A 14,426-nucleotide genomic window follows, 5' to 3' on the forward strand; every position below is an offset into this window, starting at 1 on the left:
GCTTTAGACTTACAATTTTTGTCATTTTCGGCCAAAAAATGGATTTTCTTCAAAATTTCAGTATAGGTACTCCTGAATGTGCTGCTTAAGGATCTGTTAACCAAAATTTGATATCTTGATTATAACTTGTTCAAATGGCTTTTAGAAAATGTTCAAATGATTTTAGAATATTTTAATTACTTTTGCAATGCTAATTACTCGCCACTTATGGGTTTTCGAGGTCATTTCTTGGTGCTTGTGTATTATTCTGGATGTACTTAAATAGTTAGGCACATTAAATTTTAGTTCAGAGAGAAAACGTATTTTTGGCCAAAAATCCTTTAAGGCTATAGACTTACAATTTTCGTCATTTTCGGCCAAAAAATGGATTTTGTTCAAAATTTCAGTATAGGTACTCCTGAATGTGCTGCTTAAGGATCTGTTAACCAAAATTTGATATCTTGATTATAACTTGTTCAAATGGCTTTTAGAAAATGTTCAAATGATTTTAGAATATTTTAATTACTTTTGCAATGCTAATTACTCGCCACTTATGGGTTTTCGAGGTCATTTCTTGGTGCTTGTGTATTATTCTGGATGTACTTAAATAGTTAGGCACATTAAATTTTAGTTCAGCAGAGAGAAAACGTATTTTTGGCCAAAAATCCTTTAAGGCTTTAGTCTTACAATTTTTGTCATTTTCGGCCAAAAAATGGATTTTGTTCAAAATTTCAGGATAAGTACTCCTGAATGTGCTGCTTCAGGATCTGTTAACCAAAATTTGATATCTTGATTATAACTTGTTCAAATGGCTTTTAGAAAATGTTCAAATGATTTTTAGAATATTTTAATTACTTTTGCAATGCTAATTACTCGCCACTTATGGGTTTTCGAGGTCATTTCTTGGTGCTTTGTATTATTCTGGATGTACTTAAATAGTTAGGCACATTAAATTTTAGTTCAGAGAGAAAACGTATTTTTGGCCAAAAATCCTTTAAGGCTTTAGACTTACAATTTTTGTCATTTTCGGCCAAAAAATGGATTTTGTTCAAAATTTCAGTATAGATACTCCTGAATGTGCTGCTTAAAAATCTGTTAACCAAAATTTGATATCTTGATTATAACTTGTTCAAATGGCTTTTAGAAAATGTTCAAATGATTTTTAGAATTTTTTAATTACTTTTGCAATGCTAATTACTCGCCACTTATGGGTTTTTGAGGTCATTTCTTGGTGCTTCTGTATTATTCTGGATGTACTTAAATAGTTAGGCACATTAAATTTAAGTTCAGAGAGAAAAAGTATTTTTGGCCAAAAATCCTTTAAGGCTTTAGACTTACAATTTTCGCCATTTCGGCCAAAAAATGGATTTTGTTCAAAATTTCAGTATAGGTACTCCTGAATGTGCTGCTTAAGGATCTGTTAACCAAAATTTGATATCTTGATTATAACTTGTTCAAATGGTTTTGAAAAATGTTCAAATGATTTTTAGAATATTTTAATTACTTTGCAATGCTAATTACTCGCCACTTATGGGTTTCGAGGTCATTTCTTGGTGCTTGTGTATTATTCTGGATGTACTTAAGTAGTTAGGCACATTAAATTTTAGTTCAGAGAGAAAAAGTATTTTGGCCAAAAATCCGTTAAGGCATATAAGACTTACAATTTTTATCATTTTTGCCAAAAAATGGATTTTGTTCAAAATTTCAGTATAGGTACTCCTGAATGTGCTGCTTAAGGATCTGTTAACCAAAATTTGATATCTTGATTATAACTTGTTCAAATGGCTTTTAGAAATGTTCAAATGATTTTTAGAATATTTTAATTTTCTTATAATGCTAATTACTCGCCACTTATGGGTTTTCGAGGTCATTTCTTTGGTGCTTGTGTATTATTCTGGATGTACTTAAATAGTTAGGCACATTAAATTTTAGTTCAGAGAGAAAACGTATTTTTGGCCAAAAATCCTTTAAGGCTTTAGACTTACAATTTTTGTCATTTCGGCCAAAAATGGATTGATTTTGTTCAAAATTTCAGTACAGGTACTCCTGAATGTGCTGCTTAAGGATCTGTTAACCAAAATTTGATATCTTGATTATAACTTGTTCAAATGGCTTTTAGAAAATGTTCAAATGATTTTTAGAATATTTTAATTACTTTTGCAATGCTAATTACTCGCCACTTATGGGTTTTCGAGGTCATTTTTGGTGCTTGTGTATTATTCTGGATGTACTTAAATAGTTAAGCACATTAAATTTTAGTTCAGAGAGAAAAAGTATTTTTGGCCAAAAATTCTGTAAGGGGTAAGCCTTACAATTTTTGGAATTTCGTCCAAAATTAGATTTTGCTCAAAATTGCAGTATAGGTACTCCTGAACATGCTGCTTAAGGATCTGTTAACCAAAATTTGATATCTTGATTATAATTGTTCAAATGGTTTTTAGAAAATGTTCAAATGATTTTTAGAATATTTTAATTACTTTTGCAATGCTAATTACTCGCCACTTATGGGTTTTCGAGGTCATTTCTGGTGCTTGTGTATTATTCTGGATGTACTTATATAGTTAGGCACATTAAATTTTAGTTCAGAGAGAAAAAGTATTTTTGGCCAAAAATCCTTTAAGGCATAAGACTTACAATTTTTGTCATTTTCGGCCAAAAAATGTATTTTGTTCAAAATTTCAGTAAAGGTACTCCTGAATGTGCTGTTTTTCCAGGATCTGTCAACCAAAATTCTGATATCTTGATTTAACTTGTTCAAAATGGCTTTTAGAAAATGTTCAAAATGATTTTTAGAATATTTTAATTACTTTTGTAATGCTAATTACTCGCCACTTATGGGTTTTTCGAGGTCATTTCTTGGTGCTTGTGTATTATTCTGATGTACTTAAATAGTTAGGCAGCAATATTAAATTTTAGTTCAGAGAGAAACGTATTTTTGGCCAAAATCCTTTAAGGCTTTTACTTACAATATTGTCATTTTCGGCCAAAAAATGGATTTTGTTCAAAATTTCTGTAGTATAGGTACTCCTGAATGTGTTGCTTATGATCTGTTAACCAAAATTTGATATCTTGATTATAACTTGTTCAAATGGCTTTTAGAAATGTTCAAATGATTTTTAGAATATTTTAATTACTTTTGCAATGCTAATTACTCGGCACTTATGGGTTTTCGAGGTCATTTCTTGGTGATTGTGTATTATTCTGGATGTACTTAAATAGTTAGGCACATTAAATTTTAGTTCAGAGAGAAAAAGTATTTTTGGCCAAAAATCCTTTAAGGCAATAGACTTACAATTTTTGTCATTTTCGGACAAAAATGGATTTTGTTCAAAATTTCAGTATAGGTACTCCTGAATGTGCTGCTTAACGATCTGTTAACCAAAATTTGATATCTTGATTATAACTTGTTCAAATGGCTTTTAGAAAATGTTCAAATGATTTTTAGAATATTTTAATTACTTTTGCAATGCTAATTACTCGCCACTTATGGGTTTTCGAGGTCATTTCTTGGTGCTTGTGTATTATTCTGGATGTACTTAAATAGTTAGGCACATTAAATTTTAGTTCAGAGAGAAAACGTATTTTTGGCCAAAAATCCTTTAAGGCTTTAGACTTACAATTTTTGTCATTTTCGGCCAAAAAATGGATTTTGTTCAAAATTTCAGTATAGGTACCAGGGCTGTGGAGTCGAAGACAAAACCTTCGACTCCGACTCCTCAAATTTTTATGCTTCCGACTCCGACTCCTTGGCCTATTTGTAACAACTATTTCTACCATCCTAATTGTAATTTGTATGTTGTAACCTGCATAGGTAAAAAGTAAAACACCGTGGCTATACTGCTACAGCTTTATTAATGATCTGGACGATATTTAAGAACTACAAAAAGATGATAGGCTTGACTTTCAAAGTTTCAATCAAAAGAAAAATAAATTTATTAAGAATTCAAGATATTAACTAGAAAACACCATTTACATGTATATCTAAAAGTTCGATCTCAGCATATGAATTTTGTTTAAGCTCATAATCTGATGTGGATCTAAATGATGATCCTACAATTCCTTTTAAAGTAAAGTTATATATTTATGTACATTAAAGAAATGAATACCTTATTAAGGAAAATGGATAAACCTTACATGATTAAGTTATTAAATTAAATTTGCCTTAATCTCACCAAAAACAGGTTGTAGCTAATTGTTTTGTAGCTGAGAGCCTCTGTGCAGTTTTCAACGAAACAAAATTTGATATAATTCAAAATTTCAAATGGTAAAGAAGAGACTATCGTCCAAAATTATAGTGCTATACTGTGCCTGCTACAATAAATTCATAATAATGCTTATAAAATGGAAATAAATTCTTTTGATAATTTAAGAAAATTAGTGGGATCAGTGGAATCACTGCAATGAATATGCCTGAGTTCATATATTTGTTCTTAGGAACAGAATAGCTTCAGTCGGAGTCGGAGTCTGGACAATTTTACCGACTCCGACTCCACAAGCCGAAATTTCCTCCGACTCCTCGACTCCGACTCCACAGCCCTGAGAGAGACCATCATGTCATTGTGTTGTGGGGTGAAGGTTCCTTAATTGGGCTGAAGTTGTGTTGCGTGACGCATGTTAGTGGGCGGCCCGCTGAACTGCCCTTAGCCCTTACCCTCTTAGTTGCCTGCCCTTATCCCTGAAGACCAACCCCTTCCTCCTCCCTCTCCAGGTCTTATTCTCTTGTACTCGTATTTAGTACCTATACACCCCTTAGCCCCCAGCATCAACTCCCAGCCCCCTCTTCGTGCCCTCAGCCCTCACACTGTTGTCCCGGCCCGGCCACCGTCTGCCCTGACCCTACAAACAACAATACTGGTGATAATTGCCTTAACTTACTGTAGCCGAGAGCAGTTGTATACCCACGCTATTGATCCCGTCACTACGTACGTCCGTCGCTCCGTCCGTTATGAATTAAGTTACTCTTATTCCCCGTCTCTTTCCGGGGATGTAGTGACGGTAGATTACCAGCCCTGAGGAGTCTGTATTCACCTGCCGCGCCACTGACGGACGCTACTATCGCTGCCGGGCGACGTGACTTTCGTTCTAAACCACGTCGTCACTTGTGTCATACTCCCCGGGAATACCTACCTTCCCTCCCAACACCCTGTTAGGTTAAGCTTAATTTAATGGTGTTAATGGAATATGTGGATATCGATTTTTTTTCCATTGTTATTTACTTTCTTTGCGTCGTCATCGTTGTTGAATGTTTACTGGCAGTGTTGGTGTCTTCTCGTCGTGGCGTTGTTCTTGTACGTCATAAAACAGGTCGTGGAGTAGCGAACATAATAACGTAAAACAGGTTAGGTTTGATTGGTTTAGTTTTGATTACATTTGGTAAACCAGTGTTGAAAATAATTAGATTTGGGAATCCCTTCATGATGACCTCCACGACTGTCACATTGGGCCCCCCTCACCTGCCGCCCTTCGCCCCTTACCTACCGCCTCTCACGCTGCACCTTTACACAAGACCATCATGGTTGTAGTCGTGGTCGAGGTCGTGTTAATTTGAATGACCCTGTAAGTGTGTGTGTGTGTGTGTGTGTGAGAGAGAGAGAGAGAAAGAACGGGGGCGCTTGACACAGGGATGAGTGACAGGTAGCGGTGAGGTGAACGGGACAATCACTGCTAGTGTGTCGGTTCCGGGGTGTAGGAGGAGGGTGACGGGAGGGTGTTTGGTGATCAAGTGTGAGGGACACCATCCGACACGGCGGTGAGCCTCACTCAACCCCCGCCATTAACCCCATCATCTCCCCACTCACGTTGTCCCTGCCTCACCTCACCCCGCCCCTCTCGCCCCTCCCCTTGCCCCTCCCCTTCCCGACGCGCTCCGACTCGTGTGTCATGTTGTCACCCTGTCACCATGCCTCCGACAACTACAAGTCACGTCACCAGCATCACCATGTCACGCCTTCATAATTGCTCCTCATATCACTGTGTCGTTTCCGTCTCCAGAGCACCACTACCTTGAGTACACAGTTAAGCCACCGCCCTTATCACCAACACCTATATCACCATCTTATTTTCTCGCTCATGGCCACCGTCACCGTCACAGGGCGTCACACGAGAGCGAATGTTACTCGCGTGGGCGGCGGCGTGTGATGGATGGATCATGGCGGGCGTCGAGCTCTTGACTGGTGTACTGTAGACTCTGGTCACGCCCACCCTGACTCGGCCCACCTTCTGTAGTGTACATAAGGGTTGAGGCGCATCGTGTGGGTTGGTGGCTGGTGAGCTGGGGCCCAACCTAACCTAACCTGTGACTGTCGGTGTAGTGGTTCAGAGATCATTATTTACTGTGTTAATTTACCCTTTACCGGGTAAGTGCATTACACTTAATATGGAGGCCGCAGGAAAGTAAAATGAAGTAGAAGTTAAATACTGTAACAAATTCATTGTGGTGTAGTAGATAGTTTGTATAATAGTCCTCTTGTGCTCTGTAGCCCAATACTTACCTTATGTTTTTCTTTCTTACACAGGTACGTGTAGGGGGGCTATGGCGGCTGCATATACCAGTACAGGTGAAGTGTTATGCTTTAAGTTACGTGTCCCTAGACGGTGGTCAGGCGGCACACTGGGAAGGTTGATACCTCAGCAATACAAAAGAGTTTTTACAAAGTGAAACTTCAAAAAGCGCTCCGGGTTTTTATGCGCTGTTATCCATCATGGAAACTGTGGGTGTTCCAGCATGTGTCGTAGCGCAGTTGGTTGCTGTGTTCAGGTTTCCAAAACGGAGACCTGCAATGTTCAAGCCAGATGTTCCAGCGTCCACTGTTAAGGGCTGTTATGTTTCAGTGTCCAGCATGGAGAATTGGTATTTCATACTCCAAATTGGAGTGTAGATATTTTCCAGTGTCCAGCGTATAGTCCAGAATGTTCAGATGTTCAGTGTTCAGTATAGATGCACACTGTCTCGTTAGAGTGCAGAAATGTTGTCAGTCTCCAGCAAGGAGTGGCGGCATGTACGGAGGGAGGGCTCATGGGCTTAGGGTTCTTCCGCCTTCAGTTGGTCGGCTGTAATGGCCAAGTTTTTGCGTCGTGACCCCGGGCCACAAACCACTTCACTTCCAATCATGATGATCGGGTGTGGAGTAATGAATATCCTAGGCGGCGTCCCACTGGTGATGACGGAGGTGATGAGAGTGATAGTGGCGGTGATGATGGTACAGGTGGGTTGATGACGAGGGTGGCGATGCTGCGGCAGGGGAGTGAGGGCTCGCCCCAGGGCAACTACGTCAACTTGCCTTGTTATCCAACTTGCCGGAAAAATTACTCGAGAGTGCCGCGTCAGGAGAGCCGTGTTGGGGAGGGGACGTGTGAGGGGGCAGACGGACCCCGACAACCACCTTGTCTGCTTTTATCTGCAATCAACTTGGGAAGTGGTCACGACATGGCTGTTGGACTGTGGTGAGTAAGTAGTGGGCTGGTCCATCACTCTCCTCCAGAACCAGAGTGAGGAAGGCGGCCTTGGAATTCCATAGTACCTGCTCCTGTGACGGAGTGGTTAGACACCTTCAGGGAATCATACCCTTATCGATACTTTTGACAGGTTGGAAGAGAACGAGCGGTTTGGTAGGCGGGCGTGGTACAGGACAGGTGAACCTGGTCGTCACTACATGGTCGGCGGCCCCTAATTATTGTTCACGTGTTGTGTCACTGCCTCCTCCACCATGATACTGGCTGCCCTCCTCACTTATCTATCATTCTCACCTACCTTCTCTACTTAATGTTTTCACCCAACTTGTTTGCTGACAGTCACTTGCCTTTCTTTTATCGTGTCATAATTCCCCTCCAGCATTGAGAAGGAATAGCAGACGATGGGTGTGACAGAAGCGACCTCATTCTCCTCCTAAGGGTCACTGAACAACACGCCTCGCTGTGCTCTGGTCGTAATATGAAACTTTGCTTCATTTTGCGATATGTCATGTGAAGGTGTCTAGACTGGTCATATCCGACAGTAAATGGGTGTACCCGTGAGTGAGTCTTGGTTGGTCTTTGTATGAGAATGTTGGTGTGCGTCTGTGTGCGTCTGTTGGGTACCTGAGCCCCAAGGTGTATTTAGCTCTTGCTGGGTGTACCAAGAGCTGTTCTATATACCGAGGTGTAGAGTGTTGGTGAGTGTAGCTGTGTGTTTGATGGGGAGTGGTCGTTCGGGTGTTGTGATGTGGGCAGTGAGCGAGGTAAGGTGTCGGGTGATGTCTGGTGGTGTGGGTGTCGCCAGAGATGTGTGGAGGCAGCGCCACCCAGTGATGAGTCCTCTGATAACCCCCATTACCCTCCCAATTAGGCGGAGTCCCCTTGTTGCCTGCCTGCTGTCCCCCCCCTTACCTGCTGGCTTACTACTTACCTTCTGATGTCTGCCTCCTTCCCTACCTACCTCCTTATATTTGTCTGCCTGGCAGTTTTTCCCTTCTGTTCTTCTCAAGTACTATTATTCGTCTCTTTCTCCTCCTCCTACTCCTCCTCCTCCTCTTAGCTCTAGGATCCAATAATTCTTCTCGAAGTTCACGATTTTCGTTGCTAGTCGTTATCAGTCTTTCATGGCCCGCGTTTCCTGTTAGTCATCCTCAGTCGTCATACAGAGTCGTTATCTCCAAGTCATCGCCCTCAGTCGTTAGCTTGAGCTATGTTCCTCAGGTCGTCGTCGTCTTCAGTTGTTTGTTATCTCGTTATGTTCCCCGTTAGTTGTTCAGTTATTAGTTATCTTCGTCGTTGTTGTCAGATGTCGTCCCCATGGTACTCTCAAGTCACTCACTGTCCTCGGTAGTCGTGGTCATCAGCTGTCATTCCTTGTGGTGATGTCCACTGGTAATGAGGTCGTCCCCTGGTGCCTCCCATGGGTCGGGGGTCCTACAACTGATCCAAGTTGGGCCAAGTTGTGGTCCCGTGTTGGTGGTTGCGTGGCTGGTGATTACAGTCTTTCATCATGCTGCCAGTTACGAGTTGTATCAAGTTGGTCCACCAGGGCTCCAGGTACACCTCGCCGCCGCTCGTGTAGTTGCTCCACCGCGTCGCTGCTCTTCCCCCCGCCTGCCCTTCCCGCCGCCTGCCCGATTTAATAATTGTCCAGAGTTACCGGACAGATAATGTTTTCACGGAGAAGTACCCTCGCTTCCTCCCGTCCTCATTGTTGTCTAGAGGTTGTACTCACTCTCGTCTCCTCATCTACCTTCACGTTCACCTTATTCCTCTCCGGTCATCAAGGCGTATCTGAGAAGGCGGGGACACAGGTGACGGTGAGGTGGATGTGTAATGGTAATGCAGCAGCTCGCCCGTGTTAGGTGGTCAGTCCCAGGTTGTGATAGTATGGCTGGCCTTTCATTCCCTCACAGGTAATTTAGCCTAATTAGCCGCATCGGGGTGGAATGTTAGGGACATTGTGGTGTGTGAAGAGTATGATGGTCACCATACACTAGCGGTGAGTGGGAGGGACCCTGGGTAGAATGGTGCCCAGCAGGCGTCAGTAGGGAGCTGTTTTAAAGCACTTTCTGGTCACCAAATAGCGAGTTAGTGCAGGATACAGGTATTAAAAAAGCAGTATGGTATAGGGAGGGTAGTGGGGACACGTCTAGCGGGCGGGATCAAGAAGCAGTGACAGGAGGCTGGGCCCACCATCTATCTCTGCCTCTGTTATCGGGCATCAGAGTGGCGTCCCCCGGTGGCGTCTCGGAGTGGACCCCATTGTTGGCCTCTATTGTCTTGGCCATGTTGAGCCAGCCTGGCCACGCACCACCCCGCCCATATTCTCCGTTACCTGCCCAGGTGGCCTCGCATCTCTCACCCTACCTTAAAGGAGTGACACTGTTGCTCCCACGATAAACACCTCGGGCTCACAGCTCGGGTTGAGGGGATGGTGTATGGGCGACCACCGCATCAGTCTGTGAGGTCCTGGCTTATTGTTGTGGTGTTTATAGCTGTGTGTGTGTATGGCGAGGATGACTCGGGCAGTGGCATCATCGTGGTATTTATGTGCTGGTGGTAGGATGGCAGGATATTTTAGTAGTCATGGTGCAGGAGGAGTTGCACTGATAGTAACTTGTTTGTTTGCACAGATATCTTGACACGGATGACAGGGAACGGTGGGACATTCATCATGTGTGTAGACAGTTACGCCATGGCTGGGGTCTTGGGTGAGTGTTACTCGGCCACAACACAGCCAGGATCCTGACGTGTTATCGTATCTGTGGTAAGTGCGTTTAGTGCCCCAGGATGAAAGATGGTGGGGAGGGAGGGGGTGGCCGCAGGTAAGACCATGTGGGTTGGGTTGTGACGCCCGCAGCTGTGTCTCTCCCGCGGCGCACGGCCGACCAGCGACGCTTCTGATAGTGCGACTAGATTAACCCGCTCTTGATTATACTTAATTGCTACGTGGCATAACTGGCGGCCACTAAGTCCGTCATCTGTATTCACAATGGGAAGAGTTGGCCAGTCCGCGCACGCAGTCGTTCATATTGAGCATGCAAATATTGGCGTCAGGCTCCTGCGTCGCAGAATTCAAATGGTAGTTAATTATTGAATTGATAAGAGCGGAGGCGCGCCTGTAGTGCCACCGGTCCCTGAGGGTGGCGTTAGTAATGTATTGGCTGTGGATTTACGGTGGTGAGCGGGCAGGCGGGCGTGTAGGGGTAGATTAATGGTGGACGTGTGGGCACGGCGGGTAGTTATTGTCTTCCCCAGCCGGGGTGTCGCTCACTTCCGGGGAGACAGCACCTGCAGGTAGTGTGTTTAATCCCAGCCTCCAGGACCTGAGTCTTTGGTCCAGCACGTGTGCTGAAAATTTCAACACCCGGTGGCTCCTTCAGAGTCAACTGCTGGGATATATAGTGGTGAGAAATAAATAAAAAAATCAAATTTCTTAAGTACTTCTTCTAGGCAGAGAAGCTTATAACTGTGATCATGGTCCAATGCGTTGCTATTGGTGCTAGTGTCCAAGATGGTGGCCAGCACTAGTGCCTCAGTACCCACCTGCAAGCAGCAACAAACAGGTTGATCAGGTCATCACTCGGGTAGCTTGTTGAAGGTCGAGCTGTGGGGTATAAAGAAGACCCCGCGAGGCCAACTTGAGGCACCTCACAGCCACGCCCACCAGAGTGCCACGCCCACCTGTCGCCAGTAGCTTGACACCACCACCACCAACACTGGAATGGCCCATAAAATAGCTCATCATTTTCTAACAAGACCATGAACTGGTTTTATCGGATGTCCTCCTGAGGTGATATCGGGAAACGGACACCTTGCGTGCACTAATTACCGGCGAGACTTGTTAGGGTAGATTAACTTGTTTCCACAGGGTCGCCTGGGCTGTGTTGGGGCGGGGAGAGCGACGACCTTATCGACGGTGGTTCTTCATCGATAAGCTTAACACCACCATGATGCTCGGGGACCTGTGACAAGCCTGTGTTGGAGACCTCAGGTGTGGTGGTGAGGGAGCACCTCTCTGTGGTGGTGGAGCTGGGTCGTGTACTGTGACGGTTGTAGTAGACGACGACCTCTCTTGTGGTGTCAGAACGACTCGGATGTGCTAGTTAATGCAGTAGTATTAGTATAAGAGTCGTGGTGTAGGAGCTGTGGTGGTGAGGCAGCCACTGCATCCCGTCGCTCCTCCTGCCCCATCAAGAGCGGGGAGAGGGTCTCTCTTAGCCCACCCACTCGCTAATTGTTGACCGGCGTGGGGCGTGTGAATACCTCTTATACGCTGTTTGACATTGGAAAATTTCCACTTGAACCATGGTGGGTGCTGGGAAGGAAAAGAGGAAGGAAGACTTGGCTAGATGGATGGATGGTTGGTGTAGATGGTCGAGTGGGTGGATGAAAGAAGAGGAGGGATGAGCGGAGTTGGATAATAGGAATAGCTCTCAGGATGATGTAATATAAAGGGGGCACTCAGGTTCTCACGGTCACTGGGTATTAATATTGTCCCGACTCTTTTTTTTTCTTCCCTTTCTCCACTTGACTCCGGCTGTAGGTCAGTGGCTGCCCGGATTGTCTGGTGATGTAGCCAGCTGTACCTTCTGGGGCCGACAACTTTCTTCTTGAACACTATATCACAATAGAGGATCATTGCCACTACACCTCAGCATTTCACGCTGGCATTTATAGTCAGTTAGAAGGTTCATAACTGAGGTAACACGAGATCCATGCTGTATAGGGTGGCTCCCCCCTCCCCTACCCCTCCCCGGCGCTGACCTACCAAAGCAAAATCCCCTCCGTTTCTCCCCTCTTACACCCCCCTCTCTTTCAGACCTAGATCCATCCATCCCGTGCTCATGTGGAAGCCGTATAAGAGGTCGCTGGGTGATCAAGGTCGCCAGAAACACTCTTAGCGGAGGGGACTTGTCCAACACCCTCGGGAAAACATTGTCATAATAGCCTCATACTAATTATGTTACAGCAGCATGGGCGGGAGGCGCCAGGGAGAGGGGTAGAAAATCGGATGAAAGAAAGGGGAGAGAGAGAGAGGGGACTGGTGGAGGGGGTGGGGTGGTAAGGGGAAAATTGGAGAGTTGGAAATATATTGCGCAGGGGAATACAGTTAATTTAGGCGAGAAGGTCGAGTGAGTGAGTGAGGGGAGGGAGAGAGAGGAGGTAACGTGGTGCACGGGGCGGATGGTGCACACACACACACACACACACATACAGACACAGACATAGTGGGGCTAGCGAGGCACAGGAGGGAGGCAGGTGAGTATATTATTATGGTGTGAAGTAATGGCATGGAGCAAGACAGGAATAGAAAGTTGTGGAGGGGAAGATTGAAAAAAAAAATAATAATCCCATGATGATAACGAGAGAAAATAATATAATAAGGAAGACACACGTGTCAAGGCACTGTGTAAACTTATCCGTGGAGGGAGGGGGAGTGCTGTATATCTATGTATCTATCTATCTATATATATATATATATATATATATATATATATATATATATATATATATATATATATATATATATATATATATATATATATATATATATATATATATATATATATATATATATATATATCACGTTGAGATGGGAAATAATGTGCATTTCACTTTAAATGAAATGATACTATTCCCGGACAAGTTCATGATGATGCGTTGTGTGCAGTAGGTAAGCACACATAGTCTTAAATGCAAACACGGTGGATTTCCCGTCGTTGCTCAGTCCTTTTGCCCAGATAAACATTGATGCCAATTAATCAGATGTGTGTTTGAGCTTTGGCGTTTGCACAGCGTACTGTATGAGGGCTGGGAGTGAGGCAAATGTTGACTCTTGTGCGCACACTCAGGCAAAGGGAGCAGGGAAGTCGTTGTTGTTAATCTTTCCTAATTAGATGGCTGCTTAAATACGTAATGGGCGGGACTGTGTTTCTCGCGTGTCGGTGGAGCTTCCTTGTCCAGAGGGCGATGGAAGGGCTGTCACAGGTGGAGCAGTGTTTCCCCCTGAGCCTCTGCCCTACTCAGGAGAAAATGTGAAAGGTGTTGCGGGAGTGAAGGGCAATTTGTTACACAGTTCCCCTTGACAGGTGAATGAGGGAAGTAAGTGCGTGGTGGCCCTACCTGGGGAATTGTATTTGTAGATTAAGTGGTGTGTTTATGTCAGCGGAGGTCTCTAGATGGCTGAAGTAGGTATTTAACAAAACTTGGCGCCGCGGCAGGTAGAGTACACCAGGTAAGAGGGTTGGTGAAGATACGACCAGGAATGTTAAGAGGCGTCACAGGTCATCATATCTCTCTCTCTCTCTCTCTCTCTCTCTCTCTCTGAAAGAGAAGAGAGAAGCGTCAGGTAAAACACAATTACTCTCAGGGTGGAGCAACAGTTGCATTCCTTTTGATTTAAGTGTCAGGGCGAATAAATGTTATAGTTAGCGACGCGTGGCGGGTAAAAAGATGCGGGCTGGTGGTGAACTGGTCGGCGGCGGGAGACAGGCGGCGATAACAAGTCTGAACTTATCCGACGGGGTGGGGGCGACTCTGACACTTGTGCGTCCCGATAAGCCATCGGGCGCCCGTAAAGCTGGAGGGGTATAGTGGCACCTCGCCCGCCCGACCACAAGTTACACTCCCTCCAACCCCCATTGTCTGTACCTTATGGCGGCAGAGATAAACTTGGCGATACACCTTCAACAGCAGCGGCAGGAGGGAGGGAAGAAGAGGAGCTAGTAACCCCCTCCCTTCCCTCTCTCCCTCCTTCCCTCTCTCCCTCCTCCCCTCTCCCCCTCCCCTCTCTCTCTCTCCCTCCCTCCGTAAAACTGCACACAAGTCTTGTTTGATGGCCCGAGTTACGAGGAAATAAAGGGTAAACTTACCTACTGACCTGAGGCTGTGATGGAGTAATGAGGGGCGACCTACACCTGAAGTCACAAGAAAAAAAAAAGGAGTATTTTGTTTTTGTTTATAAAGATGTGAAAAACACGTGATGACAA

General features: G+C 44.4%; 1 protein-coding gene across 8 annotated transcripts in view; it reads left to right on the forward strand.

Annotated features, from left to right (window-relative positions):
* LOC121866828 (plexin-B-like) overlaps positions 1 to 14,426 on the forward strand; it is a 441,813-nt gene that overhangs the window by 260,083 nt on the left and 167,304 nt on the right. The gene's annotated exons all lie outside the window — the stretch shown is intronic.

The sequence above is a fragment of the Homarus americanus genome, unplaced genomic scaffold (genome assembly GCF_018991925.1).
Source record: "Homarus americanus isolate GMGI-L3 unplaced genomic scaffold, GMGI_Hamer_2.0 scaffold40108, whole genome shotgun sequence".
Lineage (NCBI taxonomy): Eukaryota > Metazoa > Arthropoda > Malacostraca > Decapoda > Nephropidae > Homarus > Homarus americanus.